At 48.1% G+C, this 17,348-nt stretch overlaps 1 long non-coding RNA gene across 1 annotated transcript in view; it reads right to left on the minus strand.

The window, feature by feature from the left end:
* LOC144819897 (uncharacterized) overlaps positions 1-17,348 on the minus strand; it is a 358,388-nt gene that overhangs the window by 277,407 nt on the left and 63,633 nt on the right. Inside the window, exon 2 of the long non-coding RNA XR_013607614.1 lies at positions 1,914-1,964. This is a non-coding gene — a long non-coding RNA (uncharacterized LOC144819897). The remainder of the gene's footprint in view (positions 1-1,913; positions 1,965-17,348) is intronic.

Consider the following 17,348-nt stretch of genomic DNA (forward strand, 5'->3'; position numbering starts at 1 on the left):
ATGTGCTAGTACTGCTCAGCTGGCGTGGATTCGTCTTTCGCTTTGTAATTTCCTGTTATTTCTTTGATTCCAACATCTGGTCTGGCTGAGAATGGGGGGAGGGGTCGAGGGGCATTAATGAGGGAGTGTCCTGGCTCGCCTTCCGGCTCAGCTCATATGAGATGGGGTGGCTGAGCACTACTCCGCCCACTCGCAGAACTCTGTGGAATTCAGCTGAGTTTTTCGATAACTCTGCAGAATTCTGCAAAGTGATATTCTGCGAGCTACGCCCAGGCCTAGCCTGAATACGAGTTGGGGCATTATTTATTGTTCTTGATAAATAACTGCACCATGGGGTACGTTATTGGCTCCAATAAATAACATCTATTATCATTTTAATAAGGTAAGTACCATACGTTTTTCCTGGGAAACAGTTAGAACACCACGGTCTTAACCACATGTGTTCCGACTACACAAGCTCCACCATGCTTGCCTTAACCACGCATATGCCTTAACCACACATATGAGTGGTTAAGGCAGTGCGAGGTCTAGCTGCTGGCTGCTACAGGCAGCAGGGACAGAAGCAGGAAGACCTTGCCAGAAAGAGAGACGTTGGCAGGTAAGTGGGGCTGGGCTTGGGTCATGGGTAGTTTTCTGGGCTGGGGGGTCGGGTCGTTTTCTGGGCTGGGAGTCGGCTCATTTTCAGGGCTGGGGGGTCGGGTCTAGTTTTCAGGACTGGGCAAAGGTTAGGGCTAGGTTTTAGAACTGAGGGTCAGAGGTAGTTTTCAGGGCTGGGGGATCGAGAGGAGTTTTCAGGGCTGGGGTGGGGTCAGGGGAGTTTTCAGGGGTCGGGTGGGGTCAGGGTTGTTTTCTCGGCTAGGGGGATCTGGGTCATTTTCTGGGGTGTAGGGGTTTTGGGTAGTGTTCTGGGCGATGGGAAACAGGGGTAGTTTTCAGAGCTGGGTGTTGGGGGTAGTTTTCAGGTAGTTTTCCGGGCAGGGGGGTTGGCATAGTTTTCTGGGCTGGGGAGTGTCAGGGTAATTTTTTTATTAGGGGTCAGGGTATTAGGCCTAGGGGCAGTGTAAGTGGTTGAGGTAGGTTTAGGGACAATGAGGATGTTGGGATAGTGTTTGGTGAGGTAGAGGGTTTTAGGCCTCGGGGCAAGTGGAGGGGAATGGGTTGTTGGGTTAATTTTTAGGGCTTGGGATGGGTCGGGTAGTTTTTTTAAATATGGATTTGTGTTTTAGGCAAATGGCAGTGGAAGGGGTTGGGGTAGTTTTAGGGACAGTGCAAGGGTGTGGGAGGGGGTCGCGGTAGTGTTTGCCAAGGGTTAGGGACAGCGGGGTTGGGAGGGGGTCGGGTATTTGGACCTAAAGGCGGGGAGGTGATCAGGGGAGTTTGTAGCTTAGGACGGGGGAAGAGGCTAGCGACCTTAGCTATGCATTCCCCTTTGCAATTCATGCCTTTCTCACAAAATTACATGGTAAAGGCATGCGTGGTTAAGAAGCATTGGTGATTTAGGCTGGGTAGTAGAGGCATGCGTGGTTTAGCCATGCTTGCCTCCATCATGCAACTGTTTTCCCCTGTTAAATTTCAGCAGGTTTGACCTGCTGAAATTTTAAATAAATTGGGTTATTTAACACATTGGATAATTATTGGATGGGCTAGATAAAACATAAATCGTAATTTCGTCCTCTGCGTAAACAGGTTGGCGCATGGCACATAAAGAGAGTGAGGGCGTAAGCTCTCCAAGAGACAGGCAAAGGCTCTCTTCCAACCTTGGCCCTCTTTTACAGCAAAATACACAGTAAAAATGATGTAGTCATCATAAGGTTATCAAAATGTTACAAAGGCTTAGTACATCGAAATACAGAGTAAAGCACAACAAATCCCAACACTCTCCCCTAGATCTACATTTACCTTCCTTCACTTACCTTCATTTTAGTTCTGGACATTTAGTGGCCCTGGGCAGAATTTCAGTTATGCTGGAATAATCAGAGTAGTTTTGTTAATTCCACCTGACTCTTTGATGCAGAGTTACCAATAAATATCCAATTACTCCTGCTTGCATAATTAAGAGTGATTTGAGAGGATAAATCCTACAGTGTAAGCATATTTAGCTAGCGCAAGTGGCTGCCCCAGCTTGCTATTTGTGTTCTGCTGTATTTAGCGCTGTTCTTAGAGCAAAATACATTTTCACATCCATGTGAAGAAAAAGAGCTGAATGCCAGTATTACGTTGGGAGAAAATCCTACACCAAGTGCAAATATAGGGGCCGATTAGGATGGCGGACGGACTTGCGTCCGTCCGCCACCCCTGAGTAGGAGGGACCGTCCGCATGGGCAGCGGCGGTCCCTCCATGGCAATTAGGATGTGACCGCCAGGGTGGCGGTCACATCCTCTATTATTAACATTGCGGCGGGTGCAGCTTCAAGCTGCACCCGCCGCAATGTTAAAAATGCATGTGTTGCATTTACATGCACAAAGCGGCAGGCACCGCACGGTGCCTGCTGCTTTGTGTACGCAAATGCAGGGGGGTACCATAGGTACCCCCCATGTGCACCCCCCACCCCCCATTCACCCAGGGGGCCCGCAACGGGCCCCCAAAGTGAATGTCCGTATGCTTTTCCATGGCGGAAAAGCCGCCGTGGAAAAGCATATTTACACAAACATCATAATATGGCGGACGGTGTCTCATAGACACCGCCTGCCATGTTATAGCTTTTCCGCCGCGGTCGGAAGCCGACCGCGGCGGAAAAGCGGCGGACGGAATTCCAGACCCACCAGCCATCCTAATTTGGCGGTGGGTCTTTGGAGTCTCCGCCGCGTTTTTTCCGCATCCTCCAGGCCGGCGGACACTTCCGCCGGCCCGGAGGATGCGGAAAAACCGCCATCCTAATCGGCCCCTTAGTGTGCACTAGAGGCTGCTCACACTCGCTATTTGCGTTCTGTTGCAATTAGCAGTATTCCTTAGTACAAAATACATCCTCACATCTATTTAAGCTTAGAATTACCATACTCGCGTAAATCCAGATAATCTTGTGAAATTCTTTTTTTTTTAGGGTGATGGTTCTCTCCTCAGTATTCTGTGCTATCCCGGCTTGTCTCTACATCTGAAGCCTGGGGTGCTGGGAATGCATTGCTGACCAATCATGTCACAGGCACTAAAGAAGCTTTTCCAGGTCCAGTCTAGGCCCGGGTGGAGTTTGCAGAGTTCCTCTACGCAGAACTCTGCAAAGTGACCTAAAAAAACTCTGCCGCGCTACGAGAGTGCGCAGTGCATTAGGTCATGCCGTTCGCGCTGATTTTTAGTGCCAGGTGTTTGTCTGGAGCTGGAAAATCAGTGCGAACAGCACCATACGCGGTACAAGAGGCTCTGCTTCTTTGTGCTGCTCAAGTAGATGTTCTACTTGAGCGGCAACTTCCTCAATGCAAACGGATGGTTTCTCAATGCAAGCGTTTGAGAAATCTCTCTGGGAGGTGGTCTATCATTGGATTTTCCTCGCTCACACTCGCCAACTTAATGTTGGTAAACGTGAGTGAGGACTAAACTCTGCTTCACTCCACAGAGTTTTCAGAATTCCACGTGCGCCATTGAGTGCAGAGAGCAGAAAACTCCACAAACAAAGTGGAGTTCACCACCGAGGCCTAGTCCAGTCTGGCATCTGAGATAATTTAAAAAGTGAGGAATCTGCACATAGATTTCTGAACCAGAAAGAGCATTACTGTAGGTAGGTAACTTATTCAGCTCCGCAAAAATAATTGTGGCAAATTTCAATATAAGAAGGAAAATCTGATTGCAATTAGCTGTGCTACCCCAAATTGTATATTGACTGTCTAAATGTGGCTGCGGTGGCTTTCTTTAACGTCTGTGAATCCTTTTTAGGAATGACTCAAGTTTACTTCTTTTGTTTACTTTATACAGTCAGTCAGTCAATTCAATTTTATTTGGCGAGTTTAAAACACCATAAAAGTAAATAAATTTTCTTAAAACATCAATAATATGACACAAATAGAATAAAGTGCAGAATTCCTTATGGTACATTAATTCCACAATACAGCATACATACATTGTATACTAATTTCACAGCTAATAAAATCCAATGCATACTATTCTTCCTTAAGTTGATGTCCATCAGAATAAAAACAACAACTTCAAAATACACTAAGTGATCATATAAAAATAACAAAAACTGCAAGGCCACATTATAATTCCTGATACTATGTGCGGCAAGAATGGGTTTAAGAAAGTACCCTGTATAAAAACTACAAAATAGCATAAAGTGCTTTGTGCTCAGCTTGCTCACTCCATCACATGCAAGGAGTGGAATTTGAAGGGCATACCTTCATTGAGAGGAAGGCAACCAGGTGGTGCACAAAACCAAGTCGGGACCTAGTCAGCACATATCGATGTTGGTTATTGCTGACACAAGACAACTACTATTGACATCCCTCATCCAAAGAAAGAAACATATACATGCAGACTGTAGGTTTAATCAGTTCGGAATCTATCCTGTGATCTGGCCTCTGCATAAAAAGGTAACTTTAATCAAATTTTGAGTAAGTTTCAGAACCGTTAAAGGATACCATTCACTCACAATTTAAACAAGGTACTAAAAGAGGAATTAATAACAACAGCCGTGGGATGTGAAAAGCATTATCCAGGTTTAGACAGTCTGTGATGATTGATTTGGTAAAACCAGTCTCCACTTTAGATCAAATGGAAAACCAAAGAAGTAAGGGTTTGACCAAAAGCAAATATTCTAAGGACCTTATTTATGAAGTACATGCCCCACCGATGCGTCACTTTTAAAATGGCAAAAAGTGACGCACCGGTGGCGCAAGGCCTTCATAACTAAGGCCCTAAATATTTTAGTCCAAGTTCTTGATGAGCAATAATAGAAGCAGAAGAGGGAAGACAGAGGAAGTTTGATAAAACAATTTTCCTCAAGTTGCAATGGCTTACTAGGGGAATAACACCAAAGGCCAGGCCCATAAGTAGTGCTGGCCACCCCTATATCTCTATAAGTTCTTTGATTGGCCGACTACCCAACTTAGATGAAAACTTTAAAATTCCATTCAAATTTCTGGCCATTTTGGATTAAGTATTAATAATTTGTTGGGCACAACAGCCATTGCTTGTGAAGAGGACTCCCAGATAATTAAAATAATTGACCCCAACAATAGGCATGCTGGCAATAAAAAAAGGATCTGCAATTTTTGTTTTGTGCCCCCAGATCAATGTGACCATTTTGTTTTTTTTAATCATTATACTCTTAGCAACCATAACCTCAGCAATGGCACTCAGCAATTTCTGGAGGCCAACCAAGTTCCTAGATAACAACACAGCATGATCAACATATAATAACACTGGTATAGGGCGCCCCCCACACACTGGGGGCATCAGCATGTATATCCTGTAAAAAGGAGTCTACACCATTACTAACAAGCATTTGCAATGCACTAGGACTTGCATATACGCAAGACCTATTGCATTGCAAACAGGAGTGCTGTCGGGCGGGCAGGGGAGCGAGAAGGCACAAAGAACGGGAGGCGGGAGAGAAGGCATGGACAGTGGGAAAGGGAGAAGGCACGGGAAGAAAGGAGTGCTCATGCAACACTTGAAGTAAAGAGGCCAGTAGCCATGGAAGGATATAAATGATGACAGGGCCGTCATAAGGAGGGGCTAACAGCCTATAAACCAATCGGAAGCGAGCATTTAGAAAGGACAAAGACACAAGTAAATGAAAAAGTTGGCTGGGGAGTGGGCGTACTCTACTACCACAGATCAACCCCAGAGTAGCACTTGCGCGCTGGCTCAGGGCTCGACCTAAAAAGGGTGAATGGTAACGAGGCCAAAACACACCATTGCTGAATGTCTCATTCCACTTTAAAAATTGGTGAGCATTCACCATACGGTCCGTAGCACACTTTACTTGATAACTTCAAGTATAGACATGCAAGGTAATTAAAAATAGCTGCAGGAGAACCAATGGAAATCAGGATTGACCATAATAAGATTGAATGCACTACTTAGATCGCAATATAAAGATAAAGGGACCCTGGTTTGGCCTGGATATATTTTCCTTTCAGCAGAACTAAGTTTACACATTACTCGATCGTCCCTAAACCCTTTCTAAAACCAAACTGTACTGGGGATAGGACAGAATTCTCCTCAGCCCAATCCGCTAGCCTCATCAGTAAGCCAGTAAGATTCTACTCATCACTTTCACTTATGAGTTCAAAAGGGAGATAGGGCGATAGTTTTTTGAGTCAGACCTATCACCTATCTAAAAAATTGGTACCACAGTTGTAGTACCCCATAACGATGGGATCATACAAGTATCAGAGCATTAAACACCCAGGCCAGGATGGGTCCCCATAAACCTATAACAGTTTTTTTTTTTTTTTTTTTAAAACCTTTATTTGAGCAAGCAGAAATGTACAAGGATGGGCCTACAACCACACGGGCCAGCCGCTAAAAAGGAGTAGACACATATCACATATGCCCGCAGAGGTAACCGTCAATCAACAATGCAATACTCCACATTATATACAGGACCAAAACAGGTTTTATATATATGAAAGAACAAACATACAGAAAGGCGAGAGTGTATCACTGAAGGTCAGCCCAAGGGACGCAAGGGGGGGACAGCAGCGGAGGTGCAGTAGTAATATCCTAAGCACTAAGGAGTATGGAGTGGGGGGGGGGGGGGGGGAGGGGGGCAGAGATCAGGAAGAAGAAGGGGGGAAGAGCCGGAGACACCAGCTCAGTCCCTATATGAAGATTCCGGGAACGCTAGCCTAAGGAGATAGGGTAATCTCGATAGTGTCCACAAGGGGAGGAGTACAAATGTCGCCACGGTATTCGTTCCATTGACCCCACACCTTCACCCATGCCCTGGGTCTACCCCTGGCCACATAGACAGTTTTCTCACGGAACATGGACCAATCCATATTATCCTCCCATTGCGAGAGGGCAGGGGGCCTGGAGGCCCCCCAGAGTTGCGCAATATCTCGCTTCGCAATCATATAGCCCAGGGTGGCCCATCTAGTCTGTGCCACCGAATAGTCCGCGGGCTCCCAAACATTCAAAAGACAGCGACGAGGTTCCGGTCGCAAGGATATCCCTGTCACCACAGTCATCAGATCAAGCACGGCCACCCAATAGGCAGCCACCATCGGGCACTCCCAAAGAATATGCAGGAAAGTAGCACGCAAACCACATCCACGCTTACACAGTCCATCGGAGGAAAAGCCCATCACCATCAGTCGCGGTCCCGTCACGTACACCCGATGAAGGATCTTCAATTGGACCAGACGGAGTCGAGCCGGTATAGCCACCTCCTTCGGAGAGGAGAGGGCCGATTGCCAATCCTCATCATCAAGTTCCAACCCATCTCCCATCCACTGTTCCCGAAGTCGGGCCAATAAGTCAGTCCGATTGTTAATCAACTTTTTATAGATCAGGGAGATAGTGCTATCAGGAAGATGTTCGTCAAGGATACGGTCTTCAAGTGGGGAAGAGTCAGGCGGAATCTCACCAGGAGCAAACACCGAAACCAAAGCGTGCCTGATCTGTAAATAACGAAAGAATTCCCGACTACTCAGGCCGTAGTCAGCCTGGAGGGCCTGAAACGGGCGCACAGAACCCTTAGAATATACATCCCCCACTTTAGAGATCCCAATCAAGTCCCAACGGTCAAAACCCTTGGAAGACCAAAGACCGCCCAGACGTTCTGAAGCATAAAGCGGCGTCGCCAACGTCAAGCGATCCTCCCAGCCCAGGCTCACATTCGCAGCACGCCACACTGTCAAAGCAGTCAAAGTAGGTCCCACAAGATGGCGCCCAGCGGAGCGAGAATAGAGCACTCTATTAAAGTCACCTCCCGGAAGCTGAAGTTTATCCATCTCAAACGCCGGATTACGACCCGGAGAGAACATAGCGTGATTAATAGCGGACAGATGGGAAGCCCAGTAGTATCTCTTAATATCGGGGAGCGCCATGCCCCCATCGTACCACGGGATGGAAAGTTTCGCGAGAGCAATGCGCGGTCGCCCATCCCAAATAAGTTGCCTCTGAAGGCTCTCAATCTCCCGAAAATAGGTCTTGGGGATAGGATCATAATAATTCTGGAGAGCGTAGAGAAACCGCGGTAGTGACATCATCTTAAACAGGGCCGCCCGACCCAGTGGAGACAGGGGAAGTTTGCGCCTGCGGGCAACGTCCAAACGGAGCCTAAGCAACGGGGGAAGGAGATTACGATCAAAACGAAGGGACGGATCCAAGGTAACGAAAACCCCCAAGTATTTGAAACCATCCCGGACCACCTGAAGAGGAAGTCTACTCGGCAACGGAGGCAAGATACCAGATAAAACGTATACACAGGATTTAGACCAGTTGATGACGAGGCCTGAGTTAGCGCCAAAGGACGCAAGAACGTCAAATAAAACAGATAAAGACTTGCGAGGAGAAGTAAGATACAAGAGGATGTCGTCCGCATAAAGCGAGACGCGGTCTTCAAAGCCCGGGGCCCAACGAATACCTTTAAGGGACGGTTCCCAACGGAGCCAGGCCGCCAACGGTTCAAGAGCGAGCGCGAACAACAAAGGGGACAAGGGGCAACCCTGACGGGTACCCCTGCCCAAAGAGAAGGGGGCCGACACTCTACCGTTCACTACAACTTGCGCCAGAGGTTCCGCGTACAACAGCCTAACCCAGCTAATAAACTCGCACCCGAATCCAAATTTCTCAAGTGTCGCCCATAAATAGGGCCACTCCACAGTATCAAAGGCCATAGAGGCATCCAGGGACGCCAAAATGGCCGGTTCAGTCAAAAGCCCCGCCCTCGCCAGCGCGCCGTGGAGGCGACGTAAATTCAGAGCAGTGTTGCGATGCGGGATAAAGCCAGATTGATCCGGATGGACCAACTCCCCAAGAACCGAAAGGAGACGGGTCGCCAAAAGTTTAGCCAACACCTTAGGTTCAACATTTAATAGGGATATAGGCCTATACGAGGAACAGAGGTCACGCGGTTTACCCTCTTTGGGAATGACGACGATTGTCGCCAGACGCTGATCATAAGGAAGTATGTTCCGCTCACGAGATTCTAGAAACATGGCGCGGAGATACGGCGCCACCTTATCGGGGCGTAATTTGTACAACTCAATAGGCAAACCGTTCGGGCCCAGTGCTTTGCCCGAACGGAGCGATCGAACTGCATTGGCTATCTCATCATTCGTAAAAGGGGAGTCCAAAGCAATACGGTCCAAGTCGGTGACACAGGGCAAAGTGATATCACGCAGAAGAAGGCGGGAGTCGGCAACATCCCTCACAGACACGGGAGCATATACCACACGGAAATATTCCGCAAAACGATCAACAATGGCGGTCGGATCAATCACATTCTCACCACTCGCAGACTGAATCACGGGCACCACACGATTAACTCTTTCTTTCTTGTCCAACCACGCTAGGAGTTTGCCCGCCTTGTCACCCACATCGTACAATCTGCCCTGCTGCTCACGAAACATCACCTTTGCAGCGTCAGTGACCAGAGATTTATATGCAAACTGTTTTAGACCCAGGGCATGGAGTTTCTCAGGCGTGACACCAGATTCCAACTCGTCCTCCAAAGCAGAGATCTCCCCCTCAAGGTCCACCACCTCCTTCCTCCCTACCCTCTTAGCTTCAACAATCAAGGAAAGGGCCTGTCCACGAATCACAGTTTTAAAAGCTTCCCACAGGGACACAGCCGAAGAGACCGACCCCTCATTTTCCAGGAAATATGCATCCATGGACTTGAGCAAGAGGGTACGAGTCTCAGGGGAGGAAAGATACCAAGGGTTAATGGGAGCCACTCGGCCCGCCGCCTCTACCCCAACCTCGAAACGAAGCCAGAGCGGCGAGTGATCAGAAATACCCCTCGGCAAATGTAAAATCTCGCGAACCGCCGATGATTGGGCTGCGGGCATCAGGAAATAATCCAGCCGGGACAGACTGCCATGGGCCCCAGAATGGAAGGTGTATTGGAGCTGAGTAGGATGCAACAGTCGCCAGCAGTCCACAAGGCCAAAGGTATCTAAAAACCCACCCAACCACTGCTGAGCCTGCGGGGTATCTCTAGGGGGATGGCGATCGTGAAGGCCGGAAAGCACCGAATTAAAATCACCGGCAAGAAAGAGAGTGCTATCAGGGAGATCTAACAAAACACGGCCCAAGTCAGTAAAAGTAGAGGCCTGCAAACCCGGGGGAACATAAACATTGAAGAGAGATAGGGTGCGGCCTTCATATCTACCCACCAGGACAGTATATCTCCCACGGTCATCATGAATCACCTCATCGATAGCCAGGGGGAGGGAGGTTCGAACAAGAATACCCACACCCCTAGATCCGGAGGTAAACCCCGAGTGCGCCACAAGGCGGTAGCCCCATCTATTCATTGCATAACAAACATTACCAATCAAATGGGTTTCTTGCATGAAAACAATGTCCGGTGACAAACGTCGTATACATTTTAAGACCACACTGCGCTTAATACGATCTCCCAGGCCATTAACGTTCCAGGAAAGAAATTTCAACCCTCTACCCCCCATCCCAACCGCCCGAGCCAAGACCCCTCGCCCATGAGCTAGACATCAGAAACAGCAGCAAACACAGGAGCAACTCGCCTTGAAAACAACACACAGAAAAGAAAAAACTTCCCAACCCCCCTCCCCCAAACTGAAGAGAAACACCCCCCACCCTGCACCCCTGCAAAAAGCTAAAGAGCCACCCCAACCTGCAGTGTGCCTGTCGCCCAAGAACCCCTATTCTACACAAAGACCCCGGAGGAGGAAAGGTCTCCGTTCCATCCACCCCCCGACCTCAGCAAGAACAAAAATAACAAACGAAAGACAGAATAATCACAATGTAGAGGGACGCCGGCCAACACTCCTGAGAATGTATTCAAAATAAGACATAAGAGCCGAACAGTTAGATCTCCACACCACCTTCGGCACCACCAGGGTGAGCGGCGGAGTCTGTCTCAGGAGGACGGTCAGGCAATGAGTCCAGCCAGTCATTAACAGCATCAGGCCGATCAAAGAAAAGGGTACGTTCATTGTATTCAACCCGGAGTCTAGTGGGAAAGAGCATGGCGTAACGTAGGCCCCGATCCCGGAGACGTTTCTTGGCACCACGAAACTCCATACGTTGTCTCTGAACCTGTTGGGAAAAGTCCGGGTAAAAGTTCACCGTAGCATTCTCAAAGGCCACCGGGCCCTTCACCCGCGAGGCCTGCAGGATAGCGTCCCGGTCTCTATAATGAAAAAGCTTCGCTACAATGGGTCTCGGCGGGGCTCCCGGCTTGACTTTGCCCCCTGTAACACGATGTGCACGTTCCACCGTGAAAAATTTTGTGAGACCAGAAGGGGCCAAATGGTTCAAGACCAGATCCTCAACCAGGAGATCCACCGAGTGGGGTTCAGGGTTTTCCGGTACACCAACCAGGCGAACATTGCAGCGACGCGCCCTATTTTCAAAGTCCTCCAGGCGACGGGTCATGAAGTCGTTCCCCCGACGGAGATTTCCAATCTCTGTTTGGAGCTCCGAGACGTCATTCGTAAGGCTAGAGGATTTAATATCCAGTGATTGTACCCTCTCATTCGTCTTGCCGAGATCAGCACGAATCAGATTCACCTCAATAGCCACGGTGTCAAGTTTGTGGGCCAAGGCCTCGTACTGTAGGCCGATGGATTCCCTCACACCCGAGATGGCGCCCATGATATCCTGTAGGGAGGGCTCCGCCGACTCTTCCAAAATTCGTTCGGACGCTATACTAGAACCAGGCAGGGCAGCTCCGGGGGACCCCTTAGAATGGGTATAACGGTCCATGACATTTGATTGAACTGGAGCTCCGCGCAGAGGTGTTTTCGTCTTGCGCGTCTCTCTGTCCCCTGTGCCCGCCATTTTGAAGATGCGTCACAGGACAAGCCACCAGGTTCGACGGGCCCGACACCCAAAGTACAGGATCAAAAGTACATAAAAAGGGGGCACAACTCGGGTAGAGGTCGCCAAGCCAGCAAATAGGTCACATGAAAGCCCAACAGCCGATCTGCCTCCAAGTCTCAGTCGCAACACGACATCCACATCCGTGGCCCAAGTCGGAACGGAATCGAAACCGAAACTTAGGAAGGGGGGACCCACAAGGCCAGATCTCCTGCCGTTGTTGTTCAATTGCAGGACGGCTACAGTGCCGCACCCCGTCCCGGGCGCACCTCAAGGGCGGAGCCCAAAAGTTCAGAGCACCATATCTCAGGAATACGAGATCAAAATCGATTTCTGAAAAGTGCCAGGGTAATCAGCCAAACGTCCCCTACACGAATTCTTGCAAGAAATCAGGATTCAGCCAGGATAAAATGTCGGGAGCGGCGAGGGTCCGGAGAGCGCTGTGCTCAAGCGGCCATCTCGGATGCCCGCCAAGCTCCTCCTCCCCTATAACAGTTTTGAAGATGTCTACAGGTGCCCAATCAGGGCCTGGAGCCCTACCCTCAGCACTTGCACGCAGGGCTGAAGCCACCTATTCAGCTGAGATATCTAGTGGGAGAGGATTCTGAATATAAATCACCAGATGATACTCTACTCCACCCTCCTCATTCCTACAATAAAAAATGGTGTGAGACGCTGGCCTCTTTTTGTCAAGAAAAAATTGTGTCTATCCAGGCCAGCCTCCCTCCACCTGCGATGGATCTTGGCATATCAGGGCTGACCTTAAAAGGGGCCAGTACTCAAGAAATTCTTAAACACATTGAACCCACTACTAGGGAAGCATCTCCCCTGAATTCTTTTGACCCCATCTCTTTGGAAAATTCTTCAAGGGCGTTAAAATGCCTTAGATCTGACTCTCCATTGGATCCGGCCCACTCGTCCATTCTGGCATTAGGCGTGGCGGCAATTATCTCTCACATGTTTCAGCTATCGAATGCCTCCCTCCTAGATGCCACGGCACCCACTAAATGGAAACTGGCTAAAGTTGTCCCATTGCTAAAAAAGGACCAGGCCAATCCCACCAGCCTTTTCGAAGCTGCTGGAAAAACATGTGAACCAGCAGCTATCGTCCTTTCTGGAGAAGAAAGGCTTTCACCCTAACAACAGCACAGAAACAGCTCTGTTATAAGTGCTGGACTCTATCCGGCTGAGTCAGGAGGCAGGTGAGAAGGCGTTGCTGATCTTGTTAGATCTGTCGACTGCCTTCGATAAGGTGTTGCATCAGATGCTCCTGACCCGGCTTCAAGCGATTGGCATCAGGGGTTTGGTTTGGAAATGGCTGGCATCTTTTCTAAAGGGAGGGGGAAGGAGGTCTGGTGCAACCCGTTCCCAGCTTCCTCGCATTAACTGAAGGTGGGGGTCCTACAGGTTTCGGCTTTGAGCCTGACACTGTTTAGCATTTGCATTTGAAAGCTTTATTCGAGTTATATACTCATAAAAGCACAACATACATTTAAAATACATCACATAAATATTTGTTACACATTTATACAAGTACAATATTTCTAAAACAGTTGTGCAAGCTTAATCAGTATAAAAATTAACACACCTTTAAAACAAGAATCAAATTGCTTTTGTAGAAAGAACCCTCCGCCTAATGGACCACGTCCACCCCAAATACTTAGCTATTCCCATAACAATATACTCGTCAGTAGAGGTACAGATGATTCTCAATGCCTCAACAGCACTAGAAGTCCCTATATTCTTACAAACTGGAGCCAGCCATACCCTCCTTGGGGTGGCATAGGCATTACAAATAAATAGGAAGTGGCCTATACTTTCATTGGCTGCCCCGTACGCTGGGCAGCACAGGGTGTTCAAACTCCTCCACCTGCCTGTTAGATATCTCAAGGGGAACCAGACCTCAACTGGAAAAATAACTTCCTGTCCATAGGGACAGTTATACTGTCCCAATACTGTTCTAACACGGGACACATTTTAATTTCCAGAAAACGACCCCCCATCGAATCAGATTTTGTACCCCTCCAGAGCCTATCGTCTATCCAATCCCAGTACAGGGTCTTAAGGGTATCTTTATTAGGAAAAACTTCCCCCGCGGGATTGTCCCAAAGGTTGGAGAGGCCAAGTTCACCTAACATAGCCCTTAGATTTTTCAGCCATGGAATTTTGTGGAAGGTGTCAGCATTGATTATTGCAAGAAACCCATCTGCATAATGCTTGATCTCGGGGGTGGTCCAAAGACGTCTCCAATATAAAATGGGACGCAATCGAGCTCGGTCACTGACAGATTTTCTCCCAAGATCAAGTTTAAGCGGAATTAGTGGGGTGCTCTGGGGAAGTCCCGTAATTCCCCTGAGGAACCTGTTCTCAGATATCTGTAGGGAAATAAGTTTTTCGAAGCCCCACAGCTCTGCCCCATATAGGGCCGACCCTATTGCCTTTGCATCATATATGGCAAGGACAGATTTTATGGGTTTTGTGTTTGATTTTTTATGCTCCACCCGTAATGCTCCCGAAATTTGCTGGTGTTTCAAGACCACTTTTTCTATATGGTGGGACCAACCTTGGCTGTTTGCTATTTGTACCTCAGATAGGTAAACTCCCTAACCACCTCAAGCTCGATGTTATTCAGGTAGATCCTAGGACGGGGTTTACATCTTGGGGAAAAAGCCATCAGCTTGGTCTTGGCAACATTAACCTCGAGGCCATGCTCCAGGCAGAACCCATCAAAAATATTTAAGGCACGCTGTAGCCCAGAATGGGTTTTGGACATGGTTAACGTATCGTCAGCGAACATCAGGATCGGGACCCTGATGCCCGCTAACGAAGGTGCGTCAACACTAGCATCCAGCATCCTACCTACAATTCCATTAATAAATAATGAAAAGAGCAACGGTGCCATTGCACAACCCTGGCGAACCCCCCGTTCAACCGGAAAGTCGACGGAGGATTGGCCATTCAGGCCCCACTGGACTTTAGCGAAATTACTCACATGCAACCTCATGATTAAAGTGAGCAATTCCGCTGGGATACCCATTTTGTTTAAGACCGTCCAAAGCCTGCTCCTCGGGACCAAGTCAAAGGCAGCCCGCAAGTCGACAAATGCGACTTACAGGCTGCCCCTGGCAAGAAATACCGTCCCCCACCGTAGCATAGTGAAACGAAACACCTGATCGACAGTGCGGGTAGCCCGCCGGAAACCTGCCTGGTAAGGGGAGAGGGAATTGTTCTCATCCACCCATTCCATAAGCTTGTTTACCACCATCTTCCCTATCACTTTTTGGATAGTGGCAATCAAGCTTATTGGCCTGTAATTGGCCGGGAGGGACCGATCTCCTTTTTTATAGATCGGTATGATAATTGCTCCCTTCCATTGTTCAGGGACTAGCGCGCCCTTTGCAATAGCATTCCCCAATAAGAACACATACCTAATCCACCTTTGTTTGTCATTTTTAAAAACATCCAAGGGTATCCCGTCAAGACCCGGGGCCCTTCCCCCTTGTAGGGAGCATATTGCAATTTCAACTTCTTTGGGGGAAAACAAATTATCACTAGGAAATACAGCTGGAATCACTTCCCCCATAACCACCTCCTTTATCTCTGCATATTGGGGTCTAAAATAATCCACCCAAGCGGCCTCAGCAACATTATTGTCTGGTTTATTTGGGATACCACCTCTACCCCACTTCACTATCTTCCAGGAGATCCTGGAATCCTTAGCTCCAGAGGCTTCCTGTAATTCAGACCAATACTTCTCATCCCACATTTTCTTTGCCAGGGATATGCTTGCGTTATAGTGCTTCCTTGCTGCACTAATCGCAGCCCTATCCCTGCTCCTAATAGCACTACCCAGGGCTAATCTGACAGCCCTACACTGTTGGTTGAACCACCTGGCTGGTTTAGGAGGAAGTGTAAAATTTGCCTTACATTTTCTCATAAAGTGAGGTCTTAGAAGGGAAAAGAGATTGTTGTGGATGTCAGTAATTACCCTAGACCCAGGGGCTGCGGGGCTTAATAACTCCATAGAGGCGAGAGCACGGTCCACCTCAGGACTAATGAAATCCATGGATTCCGCATTTGCCAACACACATGGCCATTTAAATCTGCGCATATCATTGGCCATGTCAGGGAGTAAGCCGTCAATTGGCTGCAAGTTGTACTGGGCGACCGTCCACCAGGTATGGGTCACACAAAGGGGGTTGTGATCGCTTTCTAATCTATCCTTGACTTCCATGTCACAAACCCCCTGCCAAAGATTAAGACTGCATATAATGTAGTCAATCCTACTTCTATTATGGCCATTATCAAATGTGCAAGCACCCTCCTTGTCGCCCTTTGTCCTCCCTTTGAGGGCTCTCATCCCATATTCCAGACACATGGCATTTAAGAGAAGTATGTCCTTCGTCCAGCGTTTAACAGGGGCTAGATTCAAAGTAGGGACTCCCCAAAGATTATCCTCCTCCTGCCCCAGGGGATCATCAGTGCTGTCTAGGGGTTCAAAGGTCCTATTTAGATCCCCAGCTACTACTACTCTATTTCCAAGGGACTTTGTTTCTAGAAAGGTAGAAAGGGCCTCTAGAGTGGGGGAACTCCCAGTATTGGTGCCCCTGGCATAAACATTGTACAAATCTATCACACCCCACTTTTCCGAGGACATTCGCAACATTAAAATATCTCTACAGCCCAAATCACACACTTTTATTGTAGTCTCCAAACTCTGCTTGATCCAAATTGTAAGACCTCCCATTGGCCTACCCCTGACACCTCTATTTGCTGGAATAGAGAAGTTTAAATAACCTGGGAGGAAATTGGGATCACAAGCCCATGTCTCCTGTAAAAAACACACTTCAAACCCATTAATAAAATCAATCCAGGTTTGTGACATCAGCTTGCTACCCAATCCTGCAATATTCTATGATATAAACTTCCCTACGATAGAACCATCCCTACATACTACTTTTGTCAAGGACGTGGTAGGGAGGTTGACTGGGCTGCCACCATGCCCTCCCCAATTTTGAACATTTCCCATAATATTGTACTCCACTTCTTGAGTACCAACAATAATTGGTGGGGGTAATTCCCCAGTCCCCTGGTTTTGCGTTAGCTCCCCGCTTGCTTCCTCCACAAGTACAATCTTTTCAACTACATTTATTTCATTTGACACCACATTAATTTTCAAAGCAGAGACATTAGTGTTCCCAATTAAATTCCAACAGGTTGTGCCTCCCCTACTACTCAAATAATCAATCTTTGGTCAACAACCCCAACCCAAACCCTGCATACCATCCAAGAAATTATAGTTTAGGCCATTACAATGGTTTTGCCATTGCAATGGTACAGCAAAAGGAACAACCCTTACCGGGGGGGGGGGTTATTAGGA

This window comes from Lissotriton helveticus, chromosome 2_1 (assembly GCF_964261635.1).
Source record: "Lissotriton helveticus chromosome 2_1, aLisHel1.1, whole genome shotgun sequence".
Taxonomy (NCBI): domain Eukaryota; kingdom Metazoa; phylum Chordata; class Amphibia; order Caudata; family Salamandridae; genus Lissotriton; species Lissotriton helveticus.